At 43.1% G+C, this 18,029-nt stretch overlaps 1 protein-coding gene across 10 annotated transcripts in view; it reads right to left on the reverse strand.

Annotated features, from left to right (window-relative positions):
• The window catches only part of NALCN (sodium leak channel, non-selective), a 191,064-nt gene that overhangs the window by 44,598 nt on the left and 128,437 nt on the right, over positions 1-18,029 (reverse strand). The gene's annotated exons all lie outside the window — the stretch shown is intronic.

An 18,029-nucleotide genomic window follows, 5' to 3' on the forward strand; every position in this document is an offset into this window, starting at 1 on the left:
ATATTTTTAGATTGCTTTATTCACAATAAAGTCCGTTCTGGCAAGTATCAGTGGAATGGCCAGGCTTGCATATTGCCAACAAAGTAGATCAATGCAGGGCTTGATAGTTATCTGACGTAATCTCAGGTCATTATTAATACACAGGGGTAAATATATTATTTCTTATTTCACCCAAGTAAACTTCAACTCACCTTTGGCTTAACTATTCACTAATCCTGGTGGCAGATTTGGCGATGGTTTGCCACAAGGTGTCTTTGGCCACATCAGGAGTGAGCTATAATAGTCTTTCAATTTCTTATACAAGCACCCTGTGGAAAACTGTCCACAGCCCACTTCTGACCCACAGGTTGAAAAACACTGGTATGTATCACATACTTAGCCAATGAGAAAAGATATTGTCTGACTGCACAATATAGATGCTTAGCAAATCATATTTTCTTCTTTGTATGCCTCCTTTGCAAGAGGTCTGAAGGGTGGCAACATAAGAAAAGGTATTCTCTGTGGTGCTTCCCTGCTTGTGGAATGCTATCCCCAGGGAAGCTTGCCTGGGTGCCTTTGTTACATATCTTTAGGCACCAGGAAAAAACATCCCTCTTCTCCAAGTCCTTTAGCTAATTAAACAATCAATTTTAATTTTAAATTTTAAAAAACCAGACTTTTAAACTGGAGGGTATTTTGTTTGTTTGTTTTTATGGTATGTCTTGTTGTGTTTTTATATTGTAAACTGCCCTGTGATCTTTGGGTGTAGGGCAGTTTAATAATAATAATAATAATAATAATAATAATAATAATAATAATAATAATAGGACTAGGTTTGTCTCCAAAGACAGTCCTCATGTAGAGAGAAGTCATTAAATTCTTAGCAGACCAAGCAATCTAGCGTTGGAATTCCTTGCTGATCCTTAGGGAAATGCCACTCACTGCTAATAAACTTGAAGGCAATATAGGTGGCTCAGAAGTTCAACTTCTGCCACTCAAGGACAAAGTAATTGCTATACCAGCTAATCCTGGAGTATATTTGGGGAAGAAAATGGGGTTGGAAGGAGGTAAAAGACAAAACAGCACATGCAGAAAAAGACTAAAAAAGAATAGTGGGTCCTTTGCTATTAGGTTAGGTAAAGGTAAAGGGACCCCTGACCATTAGGCCCAGTCGTGGATGACTCTGGGGTTACGGCACTCATCTCGCTTTATTGGTTGAGGGAGCCGGCGTACAGCTTCTGGGTCATGTGGCCAGCATGACTAAGCCACTTCTGGCAAAAGCAGCGCACGGAAATGCCGTTTACCTTCCCGCCGAGCGGTACCTATTTATCTACTTGCACTTTGTGCTTTCGAACTGCTAGGTTGGCAGGAGCAGGGACCGAGCAACAGGAGCTCACCCCGTCGCAGTGATTCGAACTGCTGACCTTCTGATTGGCAAGCCCTAGGCTCTGTGGTTTAACTCACAGCGGTTAGTAAACCACTAAGCAGGTTCCCGGGACAATCCTACTGAAATGCCTCTAAACAGGTCCCTAGACAGTCATGCTCAGAAGCCTAAAGAAAGGGTAACCCACCCAGAGGGTCTATTCACATAACAAAAACGACCATAGAAATATCTTTTTTCTTTTCTTTTCAAAAGTAGGGGCTCTATAGCTTGACTTTTGAAAAACCGAGAGTCCGTAGTACTTAGTAAGTGGGAACCATTGCTCTATGGGCATTGATGGGAAAACTCCTTCCTTAAACAAGCGCTGATGGCTGGTGGCAACTAGCTAGAGACACACCCCATGGGTTTGGACATCGGTTGGAAAGAAATGGTTTGTTTGGCAGAATGTAGCTAATAAAGGAGAAGGAAGTCTTAGCACACCCCCAGGCCAAATGCAGAAGCTATCTTCTTCGGGGACGACAACTTGTTATTTAAAAACACAGCCCTTTATGGTAATGATTGCTCACTTCCCCACACTCACCATGCATATTTGTAAATAAAAACAGGTATCCCAGTGTTATAAGAATTTTAAGGTCTTATATATAGAAAAGAGATGTGTACCAAGTGTACCAAGCAAACACATACAAATATGTAAACCACATGTCTGAAACCCACAGAAAAGTCCTGAAACCATTTTCTCTCTCCCAAAATGACCTCAAATATTTCTCTTCAAGGTCGAAGGAAATGAGAAATCTCCCCATTGTCTCTTTCACAAATCCTGTTTTAAGGGCACATTTAAGATATGAATAGAGTGTGTCCCTGTGACCTGTGACCTGGATTCAGGAATTGAGTAGTTATCATAACAAAAGAGTGGCCAGGATGCCCAGGTAATCCAATCAGGTAACCTGGCAGACAGGAAGAAATAACACACCCAGATTCCCACCCCTTCTCTGATGTATTAAGGGGGTGGTCTCCCGTGGACTGCAAGAAGATCAAACCTCTCCATTCTTAAGGAAATCAGCCCTAGTGCTCACTGGAAGGACAGATCCTGAAACTGAGGCTCCAATACTTTGGCCACCTCATGAGAAGAGAAGACTCTCTGGAAAAGACCCTGATGTTGGGAAAGATGGAGGGCACAAGGAGAAGGGGACGACAGAGGACGAGATGGTTGGATAGTGTTCTCGAAGCTACCAGCATGAGTTTGACCAAACTGTGGGAGGCAGTGGAAGACAGGAGTGCCTGGCATGCTCTGGTCCATGGGGTCACAAAGAGTCGGACACGACTAAATGACTAAACAACAACACTTGGGTCACAGCCCTTCTGTGATGTATGTATGATGTTTCTGGGTGCGGTCTTGGACCTCAGGGAAGGCAATTTAAAATGTCTTTATAAGGGGTTGCACGCATGGCTCAGGGTCCCCCCTCCTGTGTGTGCGTGGGGGGGGGAGCATCCTGTTGCTACAGCTTTAATAGAGATCAGGCTTACTAGCTGCTTTGCTTCTCAATATTCCCTGGTTGGTCTCTGTTATTTTCTCCTACCAATAGAGAACCTACAAAAGGACTTTAGATGGGCTCTTGGGTACCCCATAAGGGAAAAGGAGCAGTTTTTTCCTCATAACACGAGAAATGCTCCAAGGTTCCAGCAACCCCACCTTATAAGGAAACCTAACCTAGCCAAAGGCTGCCCCCTAAAACTTTCAATCACTTGGGAAAGTGGGACAGCCACCAAACTATATACTGTAATTAGATTTCAGCACAATCACCAGGACATCTGATGGAGAACATCTAATCACAGATAAGGGCTTGAGGGTGTCTGAAGGGCAGGCACTTGCTCCCGCTCTCAGCCTCCCATGTGGAAGGATAATGACCTCCGAATAGCTATCGCTGCTGCAAACAAAGGGCCCCATGTACCGAAAACACTTTGGGTTTGAGTATAAACAAAGGGTGCAGATTAATGATAGTGTAGCGCGCTGAGGGAAAGGAGTCCTTTAAGGGCATTGCAAGGGCCACAATTATGTTCAACCTTATCTTTGCTAATGAATTCCGAGGGCGGAAGCAGCATAGTAATGAGAACGGCTTGATAATAGATCGGGGGATGCTGCAAACACCTGCGAGAATCAAAACCAGAGCGGTGGTTTGAAGATCACAAAGCAGCAGCGGGAAAAAGGTTCTTTTAACCAAAAAAAAAAACAAAAAAAAACTTGCACAGTAATATTTGGGTGGAGGGGGAAGGGAAGACATCTGGCATGCACTGAAGAAAGGAACATGACTTGAAAGGAGATGGGAAAACCCGTACAGCAAGCAGTTGAGGTGGAAGCATTGGGCAGGGAGACAGGCTTGGCAAAAAAGTTTTACGAAAAGGCAAATACAAGGTAAGTTTGCACTGTTTAACATTCATATTGTAGTAGCAGCCCAACAGCTCTGGGGCTCTTGGCAATGCAGGAGGACACAGAAACAATTTGCAATGGCTGCAGCTGGACCCAGGGAACCAAAATGGCCTGGAGCTCCACGTGCCCAAGGGAGCTTTGGGCATTTTTCTGTCTTGAATAGGAGTCCAGCACATTACACGGCAAGGCTGAGAAAAATGTGAAAAGCAGGTATCTGTAGTATGGCTGTTGAGGGCTGCTGCTCAAAGAGTCAAACATCTTAGTGTGCATATAGCTGAAGGAGCTGTTTGGACTGGGCCATTGATTTCTGAATGCCACTTTAAGGCACAGAAACATGGGATTAAGTGTACTGGGGAGTTAGGACCGTAAATCACGGACATACAATGAGTGAGCCTAAGGGAAAAACAGAATATAGAATTGTGCATCATTAGGGTAGTGCAGAACTATGCAGACTGGATAAATAGTTGAAGAGGAGCTTTTGAATGCTAATATAAAGATGGCTTCTGAAAGAAGGTGAGAGTGAGAGATAGCTGCACGCTAAAATTTAATAAGTCATGGCTAAACCTATAATGGGGACGCGGGTGGCGCTGTGGGTTAAACCACAGAGCCTAGGACTTGCTGATCTGAAGGTTGGCGGTTTGAATCCCCACGACGGGGTGAGCTCCCGTTGCTCGGTCCCTGCTCCTGCCAACCTAGCAGTTCGAAAGCACGTTAAAGTGCAAGTGGATAAATAGGTACCACTCCAGCGGGAAGGTAAATGGCGTTTCTGTGCGCTGCTCTGGTTTGCCAGAAGTGGCTTAGTCATGCTAGCCACATGACCCGGAAGCTGTCCAATAAAGCTGGCCAATAAAGTGAGATGAGCGCTGCAACCCCAGAGTCGGCTACGACTGGACCTAATGGTCAGGGGTCCCTTTACCTTTAAACCTAGAATGAATGGCTCATTTGGGGGGCTTTCTTCCCACTACTTGATGATGATGATGAATCACACAGTCACTGTGGCAGCCTAAGAGATGGGGCAATCTTGTCCTTCATAGAAATGTGATACCACAAAGTGTCTGAATGAGAGCCACTGTTAAGAAGACATCCCAAACGACAGCATAATAGAAAGGTGTTGACAGATTTTCATATGAGCAAAAAAGAGAGGGAGAAATTAACATTTATTTTGGAGCCTTGTAGCTAAAGAGAGGAGCACAGGCAAGGGGTTACATAAAGACATCTTGTGGAAAAGAACATAGTGATTAATAACATGTTAAAAAATATTCTAAACTCAAAGCCATTCTGCAGTACATCTCAACTTCCGCCGTGCTGAGATAATGCTACCTACTGGGCAAAGCAAGGCATTTAACTTCACTTAGTGACTCCAAACACGTTTTGGGGTAATATTTCCTCTGCATGACACATTCCTTCTTCAACCTTCGCATAGTTCCATTTATAGAAAATGCTCAAACTGTTCTACCCTCCCAGCCCACAATGGCACCTGAAGTCAAAACTGACCCCAATTCTATATCTATCTATCTATCTATCTATCTATCTATCTATCTATCTATCATCTATCTATCTATCATCTATCTATCTATCTATCACTTCCCACCACCAATAATTTCTTCTTTTGCACTCCTTGTATACTATAAATGAGTTGACGTCTACTGTTTCAATGCCCTTATGTATGTGTGTAATTTGAGGGAGTTCAGTTTGAAAACAACCCTGTATCTCAGGATGTGTTTAACAATGGATAAATAGCAACAGGTGCCTCAGGAACTTTGGCTAGTGGGAGAGGGATATGAATACCCTGGATCAGGGTGGTCAGCAACATTTGACACCCTCCCCCTTTAGCCCTTGTGCTACCTTCCCAAATCCAGGTATGTGAGGTGCTGGACTTCTGACAGATTCCTCCCTCCTCCTTCCCAAAGCCTAGTTAGTGCTTCCCAGTTTTGGGAAGAAGATGGGAGGGTTCTAGGACCATGCCAGAGCCTTGTGCATCCTTCCTAAAGCCCAGTGCCTCAGTTACCCAGCTTTGGGAAGGCAGAGTGAGGGCTGGGGGAGCTCTTAAATTTGGCGTCACTTCCCCACACGCTGGGTTCCAGGTTCAAGCACTCTTGCGGCCCCCTTGGTCTGAGAGATAATGGCACCACAATTTAAAAAGGATGCTGACAATTTGGGATGTGTGCAGAGGAGGGAGACCAAGATGATCAAGGGTCTGGAAACTAAGCCTTATGAGGAACGATTGAAGGAGTTGGGTTTGTTTAGCCTGGAGAAGAGGAGACTGAGAGGAGTTATGATAGCCATCTTCAGATATCTTAAGGGCTGTCACATGGAGGAGGGAGCAGGCTTGTTTTCTCCTGCTCTGGAGGGTAGAACTTCAAGTTGTAAGAAAGGAGATTCCGACTAAACTTTCGGAAAAAGTTTCTGACAGTCAGAGGTGTTTGGCAGTGGAACAGACTCCCACTAGAGGTGGTGGACACTCCTTACTCAGAGGTTTCTAAGCAGAGGTTGGCTGGCCATCTGAGATTCATGGTTTGCAAGGGGTTGGACTAGATGACCCTCGGGGCCCTTCCAACTCTAAGTTTCTAAGATTTTATGATTCTAAGTAACCCTCGCCTTCTTTTCAGAATGTCCAAGTGGCTGCGAGAGGAAAGTGGTGATGGGTTTTTTTCTTCACCTAACTGGTCTTAGGATCCAAATCTCTATGGAGGTTGAACAAGGAGAAACATATGACTTAAGAACAAAATAACTACTTTATATTGACATAGCAATTTAAGTCTAACTATTCAGAACAAGGACTCGAAGGGGGACGTGCACAAGTAAGGCAGGTATTAATGCTGGAGGGGGTCATTAAGAACCCCAGTGCTTGAGGCAATACTTCCTAATATAATTTCATATTTTTTCTACATTTAATTTGAGTCACTGGCAAATAAATATCTTTGTTAAATGATGCTTTTACTGGAATTAAGGCTCTTTCTGTGCTGAGGGAGAGAGGGGGCAGAGGAGGGCTGGATAGCTGCAAGCTGAATTGAGCCAGGGACCTGATTGTGATATAGAAATTTAATCAATTAATTATTGAATGAATTAATAAATAAATAATGTCTGAGTTATGTTTGTTGCTATTTGAACAGAGCTATGGGGGACGCGGGTGGCGCTGTGGTCTAAAACACTGAGCCTCTTGGGCTTGCTGATCAGAAGGTCAGCAGTTCGAATCCCTGTGACGGGATGAGAGCCAGTGTGGTGTAGTGGTTAAGAGCGGTAGTCTCGTAATCTGGTGAACCGGGTTCGCTTCCCCGCTCCTCCACGTGCAGCTGCTGGGTGACCTTGGGCTAGTCACACTTCTTTGAAGTCTCTCAGCCCCACTCACCTCACAGAGTGTTTGTTGTGGGGGAGGAAGGGAAAGGAGAATGTTAGCTGCTTTGAGACTCCTTTGGGTAGTGATAAAGCAGGATATGAAATCCAAACTCTTCTTCTCCCGTTGCTCTGTCCCAGCTCCTGCCAACCTAGCAGTTCAAAACCACGCCAAAAGTGCAAGTAGATAAATAGGTACTGCTCTGGCGGGAAGGTAAACGGTGTTTCCGTGAGCTGTTCTGGTTTCACCAGAAGTGGCTTACTCATGCTGGCCATATGACCTGGAAAAACTGTCTGCGGACAAATGTTGGCTCCCTTGACCAGTAAAATGAGATGACCCCGGGTCGTTCGCGACTGAACTTAAACAGTCAGGGGTCCTTTACCTTTACCTTTACGCACCTATGCATGAAATACTCACTGCAATCCTAGATACTCACTAGGGATTAAGAGATTGTTTCTGTAAAGTTTTGCAATCCTAAAAATTGCTACACACCTCACCGTCTATTTAACTAGCCTAAGGACCGTTACAATGGAGTGAATTTTGTAATCTTCATACTACATAACCTGTATGAGAGAGGATTTTATGAGATTACTGCATTGTGTGTAGCTATATTTGAATTCACGGTGGCTTCCTTTTGCTAACTCAACTAAGCCTGATACCTATCAGTCTTGCCAGTTGTTAAAACACACACACACACACACTATTTGCAAGGATCAAATATATAATGGAAAGCTGTCGTGTCCCCCCCCTTTGACACTTTCTTTTTTGGGTATTTCCTATTTGAAACTGCTTGAAGTATAGTCCTCCAGATAGCCATGCTATGTGATTATGTTTAAAAATACACCCACGGAACATACTCAGTGCTACAGAAGAAATATTATATAAAAAGATGGGGTTATCCCAAAGTCATTCACCTCAGGATACATTACAATGAATGAATTGCAACCGAGAATGAGATCCGTATGCAGCTCACCCTCTGGACACTTCCTGCAAATGTACCTTGAAACTTCTGTAAAATCTCCAAGGATAAATAAACTTATTATTACCTAGTTTTGGGCATTTTAATGCTATATGCTGGTGAAAGAGAGCAAAAGGAGGGGGGGGGGGGAGATGAAAAAGCAAACACACATTCCAAATTGCAGCACTGCAAAACCATTCTACTTTCTCAGTGCATCATCAACTAACACACCTACTTTTGCTGTATCCTGTATAATGTGGCAAATGGGAATTTGAGCATCTCATCGTAGGGGCGATGCACAAGGACCAGATGTGTATAGAGCAAACTCCTACCACTTTGGGAGATATGAATACATTATCCCTCCCTTCCCACATTTCACAACTTGTATGAAAAGAAGAAACAGGAGTCACTAGCGTCTGCTTTGTTTACGCTTGTTTGTAACACCAGAAACTACCCATATGTAGATACTGTGGGAGGAAGCCAATTGTGTTGTAGTAACCAGAAGAAATTTGACGCCCTAATGTTTCAGTTCGGCCTCTCCTCAGCAATTCAACATGATTGGTGGCAACAGATGAAAGTCTCCAGCTGATGTGTTAATAGATTAGCAAGTCAGATATACCAAAATGAGAATTAATTGAACAGATCTCTTGGCAAATTGGGAGGGGGGCGGTTATAAAGTGCCGGAGTGCTGCCTGTTGATGGCAGACCCTGAAAAGTGCCTCTACCATGAAACAAAAGGGCATAAATCATTTCATACAAATATGTAGCCTTCACAGAAGCTCATCTCAGTGTGAGCAGAAGGAAGTGAGGATGGTCAGCAGTAGAGGAATCCTGCATGCAAAGAAATACATGCGGTAAGAGGTAGGAAAAAGTAGTCTGAACTTTTTCTTTTTTAAAAAAATGCTTTGTAAGTCCAAAAGCATAGCCAATAAAAGTCTGATCTGATTTAAAGCAAGACAGTTGTTCTAAACTGTGGTGGGCATGGCTTTGAGATGCATTTCCTGAATTCTGAGGCATTGCCTTTGAGGGAAGACAAGATGTGTTGATAACACTTTTGTCTCCCATTAGATTCTCTCTTGGTTCATATATTGTCTGACAGTTGCCACTTGTGTTTGGACAGGGCTTTGAGGCTTAAGTCATGTGTTTGGGTTAAATAGAGTAAGCCTGTGGAATTATCAGATACATTACAGTATGCACATTTCTGGAGTTTGTTGTTGTTGTTTCACTATAAGCTAGTAAAGGATACATATAAAACACATTACGCCACGCATGTCTGCCCACATAGAATCATAGAATTGTAGAGTTGGAATGTGGTAGTTGTTTCTCAGGCTCCCATAATGCATGAAATAAGCCACCTTGCTGTCCTCCTTCAAGCTCCCCTTCAGTTCTTCAAAAACCTGGCAGGATGTGAACTACAGCTAAGCTACAATTTCTCAGAAGACGTTGCTCTGATAAAATTTCCGAGATGTTTCTTTTTCGTCATCCTTTTGAAAAGAAGGCTGCTTAGTAGAATTTCCTCCAAATATTGTCCATAATTTTTCTGGGTTGGCCGTCATTTCCATGTTCTGGAAGGCATTCAACGAGGGACAGTGAGGAGGGTGCAAAAGGATGGCCAGGACGCCAACACAGTTGTTGTTGCTGCTGCCACTTACAGTTGTGCGGCGGGAAGGGGTAACTTGTGCTACGGCCAGTGCTAATAGTAAGACCTGCCCCAATAAACTATTGGGAGAATTTCACCTCCACATGGAGAAAATCAATGTGGTGAAATTGTTTCCCCAATTTCTTTGCCCTCAAGTAGGATGGTGAATTTTGAGAAGCTGTTTGCACAAAGGTTACGGTAAAAGCCCAGTCAAATTTGACAATGGGGTGCGGTGCTGGTGTTTGTCCGCAGACAGATTTCCGGGTCATGTGGCCAGCATAACTAAACTGCTTCTAGCACAATGGGACACCATGACGAAAACCAGAGTGCACAGAAACGCCGTTTACCTTCCTGCAACAGCGGTACCTGTTTATCTATTTGCACTTGCGTGCATTTGAACTGCTAGGTTGGGAGAAGGTGGGACAAAGCAACAGGAGCTGATCCCATTCTGCAGATTCGAACTGCTGACCTAATGATCTTCAAGCCCAAAAGGCTTGGTGGTTAAGACCACAGTACCACCTGCATCCCAAAGCTCTAATATGGACACTCAACTGGTTTGGGGTGCTAAGTCCATTTGCTTATTTAGCTAGCCATAATGCAATAATACCAACTGGAGGTACTATAAATCGGTTCCTCCCTTAAAGAGGGCACGTATTGCGTTGAGACCTGGAAAACCGACACCCTGTGTTGTGGGTGGGTACGATTGGTCAGCCACAACACCCAATTGGTAGGTCCCTCGAAGCTGGGTAGAATCTGGCCAATGGGACGCAGTCCAAACGGTTCAAGGGACCTATTTATGCCCATGCACGTGACCCAGAGCTTCCTCTTTTGGCATGTGCGTTCGGAACACCCGCCCACCTCTCCCTACTTTTAGGGTTTTGCGCTTGACCTTGCTATGCTGTCGTGTGTCGTCTGTCACAGAACAGGGGAACAGCAGGAATTTTCCCCACTTGGCTGATTGACTGTTGCCATTTGGGTTTCGCCTGCCACGTAGCAAATCGTCACAACTTGTAAGGTTGCGGATAGGCTCTGGTTCAGGTGATAGGGATGGGAGAACGCTCTCGCCATCCCTCTGTGAAGGGTATTCCATTAAAGGAATCCAGGGACTCGATGGTTTGGTCAACCCCTGAGAGGGGGTTGTGCCCGTGCCAGAGTCTAGGGGGACATTTGGGTGGTAGAGTTAGCCCGTTCCTGGCTTTCTGCTTATCCAGATGTTCGCCCTTAGCTGACCTATGCTGGAACCCTGGGTCAGCGCTACCTGCATGGCAGGGAACTAGTTGAACCAGAGCCTATGCAACCAGTCACTTTCTGTAATCAATAAAGTTGTGGCCTAAATTCTGCCAAAAACCAAAACCAAAATTTTGAGTCAAGTGTGAATTTATTTAGGGGGGGAGGTTTCTGGGTCTGAACACGCAATGTCTAGTCTCTGTGGAAGCTAGGTATTATTCATGTGGCACTATCAGCATACACCACACTTTACTGAAAAACATTAAGTAAGCAACAGGCCCTTCCCTCAAGGAGTTTAAAAGATTTTTTTTTTTTAAAAAAGGGAAATAGAATAGAAGTAAGTCTAGGCTTAAAACCAGACAAAATATCAACATAACATTTAAGAATTAATAAAAAGAAAGCGTACAGCTGAAAAACATACAAGTCTAGTGGCTCGCAAAATGTCTCTGTTGCCCGTTCCCTTCTTATCAAATAACATCAGAATCAAGTTAGGAAGGAAAGGGGAAAAGTGAAGAGCTGCTTGTGACATTTTGATTGGTGGTGTTTTGCCCTGAAATACACTGCTTATGCTACTAGCCTAGAGGGTATCTCGTTCTGCCAGGACTCACATGTTATTTTTAGAGCAAAATAGAATGTAGCACATTTCAGGAATTTTAAACTACCTTCAAGGCACTGGTTGAACTTTCACAGACATCTTGTTTGTATTAGTGAAGAGAAACAAACTGTAAAATTACTTCCCTACGAAATACCGGTAGGTATGCATTGCATATTTTAATTAGAAACAGCTTTTAGCACAACAATTTCCTCTTCGCTAAAGAGTCCAATGATTTTTTTAAAGGATACGTGTACTAGCAAATGCTGAAAGCTAGATATGAAATCGGAATTTGCTTTTGGCTTCTTAGCTGTTCTTCCTGGAATAATGGAGAGAAGGAGGTCAGTGTGTGTGTTGGTGGGGACGGGATAATGGAAGATAAATACTCCACCCATATATAATTATGAATGTGTTCATCATGTAGTTATGTAAGGAAGTTTTCCATTTTAATAATACTCAGTATATTCATTTTAGTACACAGTACTAGGACTAGCAGCATCTTAAAAAGCAGAGACATCACCTTGCCAACAAAGGTCCGTATAGTTAAAGCTATGGTTTTCCCAGTAGTGATGTATGGAAGTGAGAGCTGGACCATAAAGAAGGCTGATCGCCGAAGAATTGAGGCTTTTGAATTGTGGTGCTGAAGGAGACTCTTGAGAGTCCCATGCACTGCAAGAAGATCAAACCTATCCATTTTTAAGGAAGTGCTCACTGGAAGGACAGATCCTGAAGCTGAGGCTCCAATACTTTGGCCACCTCATGAGAAGAGAAGACTCCCTGGAAAAGACCCTGATGTTGGGAAAGATGGAGGACACAAGGAGAAGGCAGCCCACTAACCATATTCCCACCCACCTATATGTTCATCAGGCAAAAGGTAGAGGTCAGTGATGGAGTGATACCTGCATCACTCTGGCTTGGTTGGAGGCCAACTGGCTTAGCTGGGATAGTTGGGTGGAGGAGCCCCTCTGCCTAATCAAGTGCCCCCCGCCCCCCACCAGCCTGGGATAAGGGTGCTTTGGATTGCTCTGCCCTTATTGAATTTTTACCTTTAAGTGTGATTTGTTTCCAGTGCAAAAGCATCCTGGTGAATAAATTAAAGCCCAGAAAATTTAAATTTGTGGCATATAGGATAGGTTTAGCAAGAAAACACTTAAAGAACAAGAAAATAGGAAGCTGTGATCTCACATAGTGTCTTCATTTACTCTGTATACAGTCACATAAAAAATCCAGTAGCAGCAGCAGCAGCAGGAATGTCTAGCAGCATTTATAAAAATAGCATGTTCTTTCACTAGCTTTTTTATATATATATATAAAAAAGCAGTGTAAAAGAATATTTTTTATCTAACGCTATTATGGCTTTTTGCACTGCCATCAGAAACCACATACAACAACAATTGAAAGAGCAACAGCAAATCTCTTATACTGATCTCTGCACGTATTTTAACACCTGGAGAGTGTTTTAATGAAATGACAAAGTGCCAGGGTTGAGGCCAGGAAGGGAAGAGAATATCATTATTATAAATGTCGAAATACTTAAGAGTTCATGTTCCATACTGTCAGCCTGACTTTTTTGGACACCTATAGTAGCAAAAGTAGGATATTTGGTACTTCCCAAGTATGTAATGAAAAGAAATTATTCTTTTAAAAAACATGTTGCAGTTCTTTCCGCCCTAATAAATCTGTATGTTTTGCTTTAATTTTGCAGCTTCTATCCAGAAGAGCATTACTCGTGTGCACAAATTGATAGTTTATAGAGAAGTGCTCTTTCAACACTCATTTACATTTTGAGTTGGGCATAATAGTTTTGTTTTGGAAGATTCGGCCATATATGGCCTAAACTCAGCATTTCTTGGGCAGCTTTGCTTCCCATAAATTATCATGCTCTTAGAACAATGGATGCAACCTTGTATTATATGCCTTCTTTAAAGGGAGCGCTATTCAATGTTTGCCCACATTGTAGAAAAGCATCCTGGAAGAGGCACAACAGTAGCATCGCAACTTATATTGTGAGAGGGAAGACTATAATGTTTCCAAAGCAATTCAGACTGTGTTGAATGCCTTCAGGCTGCTTTCAGGGTTGAGCAAAGAATTGTGAGGGGCTCCATGTCCTGAAAAGTGCTTAATTACCATGAATAATTATTAGCAAAAGCTTACACCCAGGGGTAGCCAAGAAGTGTGTAACTCTACCACTAAGATAAGAGGTAGGCTTGCCATGCATAAAATTATTTTCCATATCATTGAGTTCCAAAGCAACTCATTTGCTCCACTGACTTCATACAGTGAGAATGTAATATTATACATGATTGAGCGTGAGTAATTCCCACTAAATTCAGTTTGGGCTTATTTCCTAGGTAGCAGGATACAGTGGTACCTCGGGTTAGGTACTGAATTCGTTCTGGAGGTCTGTTCTTAAACTGTTCTTAACCTGAAGCACCATTTTAGCTAATGGGGCCTCCTGCTGCTGCCGCGCCGCCGGAGCACGATTTGCGTTCTCATCCTGAAGCAAAGTTCTTAACCTGAGGTACTATTTCTGGGTTAGCGGAGTCTGTAACCTGAAGCACATGTAACCTGAAGCGTATGTAACCTGAGGTAGCACTGTTATAGGATTACAGCCTGAAGGGGAAATAGCATAGACCTCCATGAGATAGCAGAGCACACTTCTAACTCTTTGGATGGGTTGTGATACGGATGGAAGTGAGCTTGTCTAATAGTTGCTTTTGTCTATATGTCTCTTCATCCTCTTTACCTTGATTCTCATGGAGGAGGAAAGAGGAACGGAGCAAAGGGCATCAGAGGAAGAAACACAGATATACAAGCAGGGCTCTTTTCTTTTTCAACCGGAACTCAGTTCCAGAACCTCTCAGGTGGGAGCTATTGCCATTATAAGAGAACCAGGGAGGCGTTCAAGGTGAGTTTTGGCACCTCTTTTTCTAGAAAAATAGCACTGGATATAAGTGCCTCCCTATTTTTTACCCTTCCTCTTCTTTATTCCTCTCTTTCACTCTCAGCCAGTTTCCTTTGTCTGCCCGTCTGCCATCTGAAAGCAGTGGGGCCTGTTTATTAAAGATTTTTGTAGTTCTGCAAACTTCAGGTCACCTCTGAGCATGTTTATATATTCCTTGTTTTCCCTCCGTGGCCCCCATTGGGCTGCCTGGTTGTTGGCATTCACGAAATGAGTTTGCTATTTAGAGGGAGTGAAATACCGAATGGGCATAGTTGGAAGGCACATTATTATTGATGGCTGTGGTGCGCTTTCACCTGCTGTGACATTGCACTGGTGAACAGAGCCTCATGCTCAATCCTACACAATGCTGGAGCACAGAATAATTACAAGCCAATTTTCAACGTGGTACAATAATCAGGAAAGCAAAGAAAGCAATCATTAGACTTTAAAAGATAACAGCAGTAGTGGGGAAAGGCAAGTTTGTAGCATCTTATCTTTGTTTGAGGGTGAAAAAACCCCCAAATTTATTAGCCAAATGGGGCAAACTGTTCCCCGACGAACATGAACACAGAGAAAAATGACAGGTACACGAGTTGGTGACAGGCAGAGCTTTTCATTCATTTCAAACAATACATTTGCAGCAGATATTCAAGCCCTCTGAGGAAACGTATGGTCATAGGTAGCATAGCACATCAGTTGCAAAATTGTTTTCAGTAATGAACATCTGCAGTGGAGTCATAAATATGCAGTGGGAAGAGAGAGAGATTGGCAGATGTGTGAAGTTGTGAGAGGGAACTGATCTCTCCCAAGAGAATATTCCTTTGAAAGCATAAACTGAACAGAATGTGAGATGCAGGAATCATAAAGGAACAGAAGAGCTAGATTATGACTCAGGAGATCTGGGGAACCCTTCCCAGTTTTATTAAGGGTTTTCTATAGGACACAGGAATGATTTCATGGTTTTTATCCATGCATTCCAAATGCTTAGTCTGCTCAGAAAACCCCCACCCCACCCCAGCATCTACAGGTTAGGCTAGAATGTTTATGTATGATGAGAGGTTTGGGGAAGGGTCAGTGTTTGTGAATTCTTTAGAGTAAATTGAGTAGGACAAAATGGTGTCACTAAGCGTCCCACTTATATTGCGATCACTTTATAACTAATAGGGCAATCCTACGTATGTCTGGACATTTCTCTAGTTTGACCATGTTATGAAGACAGACAGGCAAACTTTCTATGTGTGGTAGGAGTAAGTAAGATTTGCCATATATTTTCCGTCCAGAACACCATGTCCAGGAGCGGCCAACATAATGGAGGAAAGTCACAGACCCACCATTCCAACAGCGGTTTTGCTGCCATTTATGGGGCAGTGCAAGGGCGAGGTTGAGGCTGTATAAAAACAATGGCAGAGCCAACCTGGCGATCCCGCAAGAGTGTTGCCTTCTCGCTGCCCCGGAACTCAATGCCACAGCTCGGAAGGTGGCTCTGTAGCAGCACCACACTATGCCCCCCCCCCAAATCCTGCAAACGTTTTGGCATACAGCAAGCGTATGTAGAAACCATGTCCACCAGAAGGCAGCCTGAAGATGGTTGGGCAGCGTCCCATTCTGCCTGATGGAGCAGCCTCCAGTGAGGTCTACCACCTTTTAGTATCTGTGTTTCTTTACCCCACTATACAGAGTTTTCTCAATATCCCCCAACTTGAATAAAATAATCAGTCAAAAGACACACACATGCCATTTGAAGGGCAACGCCCATCAACTTGGGGAGGTGGGCTATCACCTTCAAATATTTTATTGAGGGGATGAAGGGACCTCAGCCCCTAGGAGTTGACTCCTATGTCCCCCAACCCCTGTCAGTTCTGCCTTCTGCATTTCAGAGCTCTCTAGGACAAACCCCAATGTCTTGTAGACATCGCTTTAGCTACTCTCTGACGAACATTGCTACAAGATGCAGTATCTTTTCAGCCAGCTCTATGGCCCTTTAAGAATACAGAATCTCTACAAATGTTGACACTCATTATCATGCAATGTTTCCATTCCATTCCTATTACAGTCCTCTTGAGGCTTTCAGCCAAAATAAGGCCAGCTATAATATTAGCAACAGGCGTGTTTTCTCTTTCAACTGACGGAGACTTCAGCTGAACTCTTTTAATTTTAATGAAATATTTTGTGTGCTTTTCTCTAAAAGGAAATGAGGTCCTAAAAAGTGAGTTAAAAAACAATAAGACGCCGACAACAAACTCCTCTCCTGGGGATATAAACTCCAAAGTGTGCAATTCTGTTCCTATTAAGTCAATAGGAATTTCTCCACTGATTTTAACAAAATAAAATAAAATAATCACCATGAAACATCATTATTTGCTTTCCTGTTTGTAACAGATATTCACAAAGCTTCTGCAATATAAGTTACTTGCATTTTTGTAAGTCGAATAATATGGAGGTATATAAATGTGATAGATAAATAAATAAGTAAATGGAAAAAAAAATATTCCCACAGAGAATGAGATCAGATATATTGCTAATTTTGTCAGTAAAGTGAAAGGCTACAGTCATGATTTTTGAATGAATTTCTTACATTTTTCATATCAGATTCATAAATACCACTATGCAATTGAAATCAACTTCCCAAGATTGTGAAATCAGCATTTGTGAAAGAAAAGTCTTCACCATTTATGGAGGATAAATGTCAGAAAACACAGTATATACATATATATATATAGAGAGAGAGAGAGAGATTAGAAAATGGCTTACTTAAAAAAGCAAAGCAAAGCTGGATGCTGCAGAAATGGACTATGACCACAGCCACATCTTGGTTTTGTGAACTGCTTGTGCTAGGCTGAGGTTGAACTCCTCTACTTATGTGAAAGTAAGGTAAAGGTAAAGGGACCCCTGACCATTAGGTCCAGTCGTGACCTTCCTGCTGTAGCGGTACCTATTTATCTACTTGAACTTTGACATGCTTTCGAACTGCTAGGTTGGTAGGAGCTGGGACCGAACAACGGGAGCTCACTCCATTGCGGGGATTCAAACCGCCGACCTTCTGATCAGCAAGTCCTAGGCTCTGTGGTTTAACCCACAGCGCCACCCGCGCCCCTATGTGAAAGTAAGCGGAGTTAAAATCAGTCAGACTTTCCAAATAACAATAGCTGGGATTGGGCTACAGAAGGAAGGGGAGTTCCTTCTGTAGCAGTTCATAAATAAATGTGCTATACAAAGAGATAGGTAGGCACAAGTCAATAAGGAAAACCTGGATGACACACTTAAACTTAAACTGTAGAAACATTTCTGCCAAAATCAATGAAATTAAAGAAGGAGAGGGAGAGGGAGAATGCTTCATATAGCCAGTTGGAAGCAAATACCTTTAAAAACAGGGAATTGGTCACTGGAATGACAATAGCAACTCTATATGTTTACTAACCACATCTGGATGAAGGGACATGGGACAGTATTGGGGTTACCTTCCCTCCTACTTCCTCTTAAATCACAGTTTTCCTGCTTCTTCCACCCTATAGGAAGAGTCTGACAAGCCAAGTTCCATTAGATAAAGTAG

This window comes from Podarcis liolepis (genome assembly GCF_965112155.1).
Source record: "Podarcis liolepis genome assembly, chromosome: 4".
NCBI classification, from domain to species: Eukaryota; Metazoa; Chordata; class Lepidosauria; order Squamata; family Lacertidae; genus Podarcis; species Podarcis liolepis.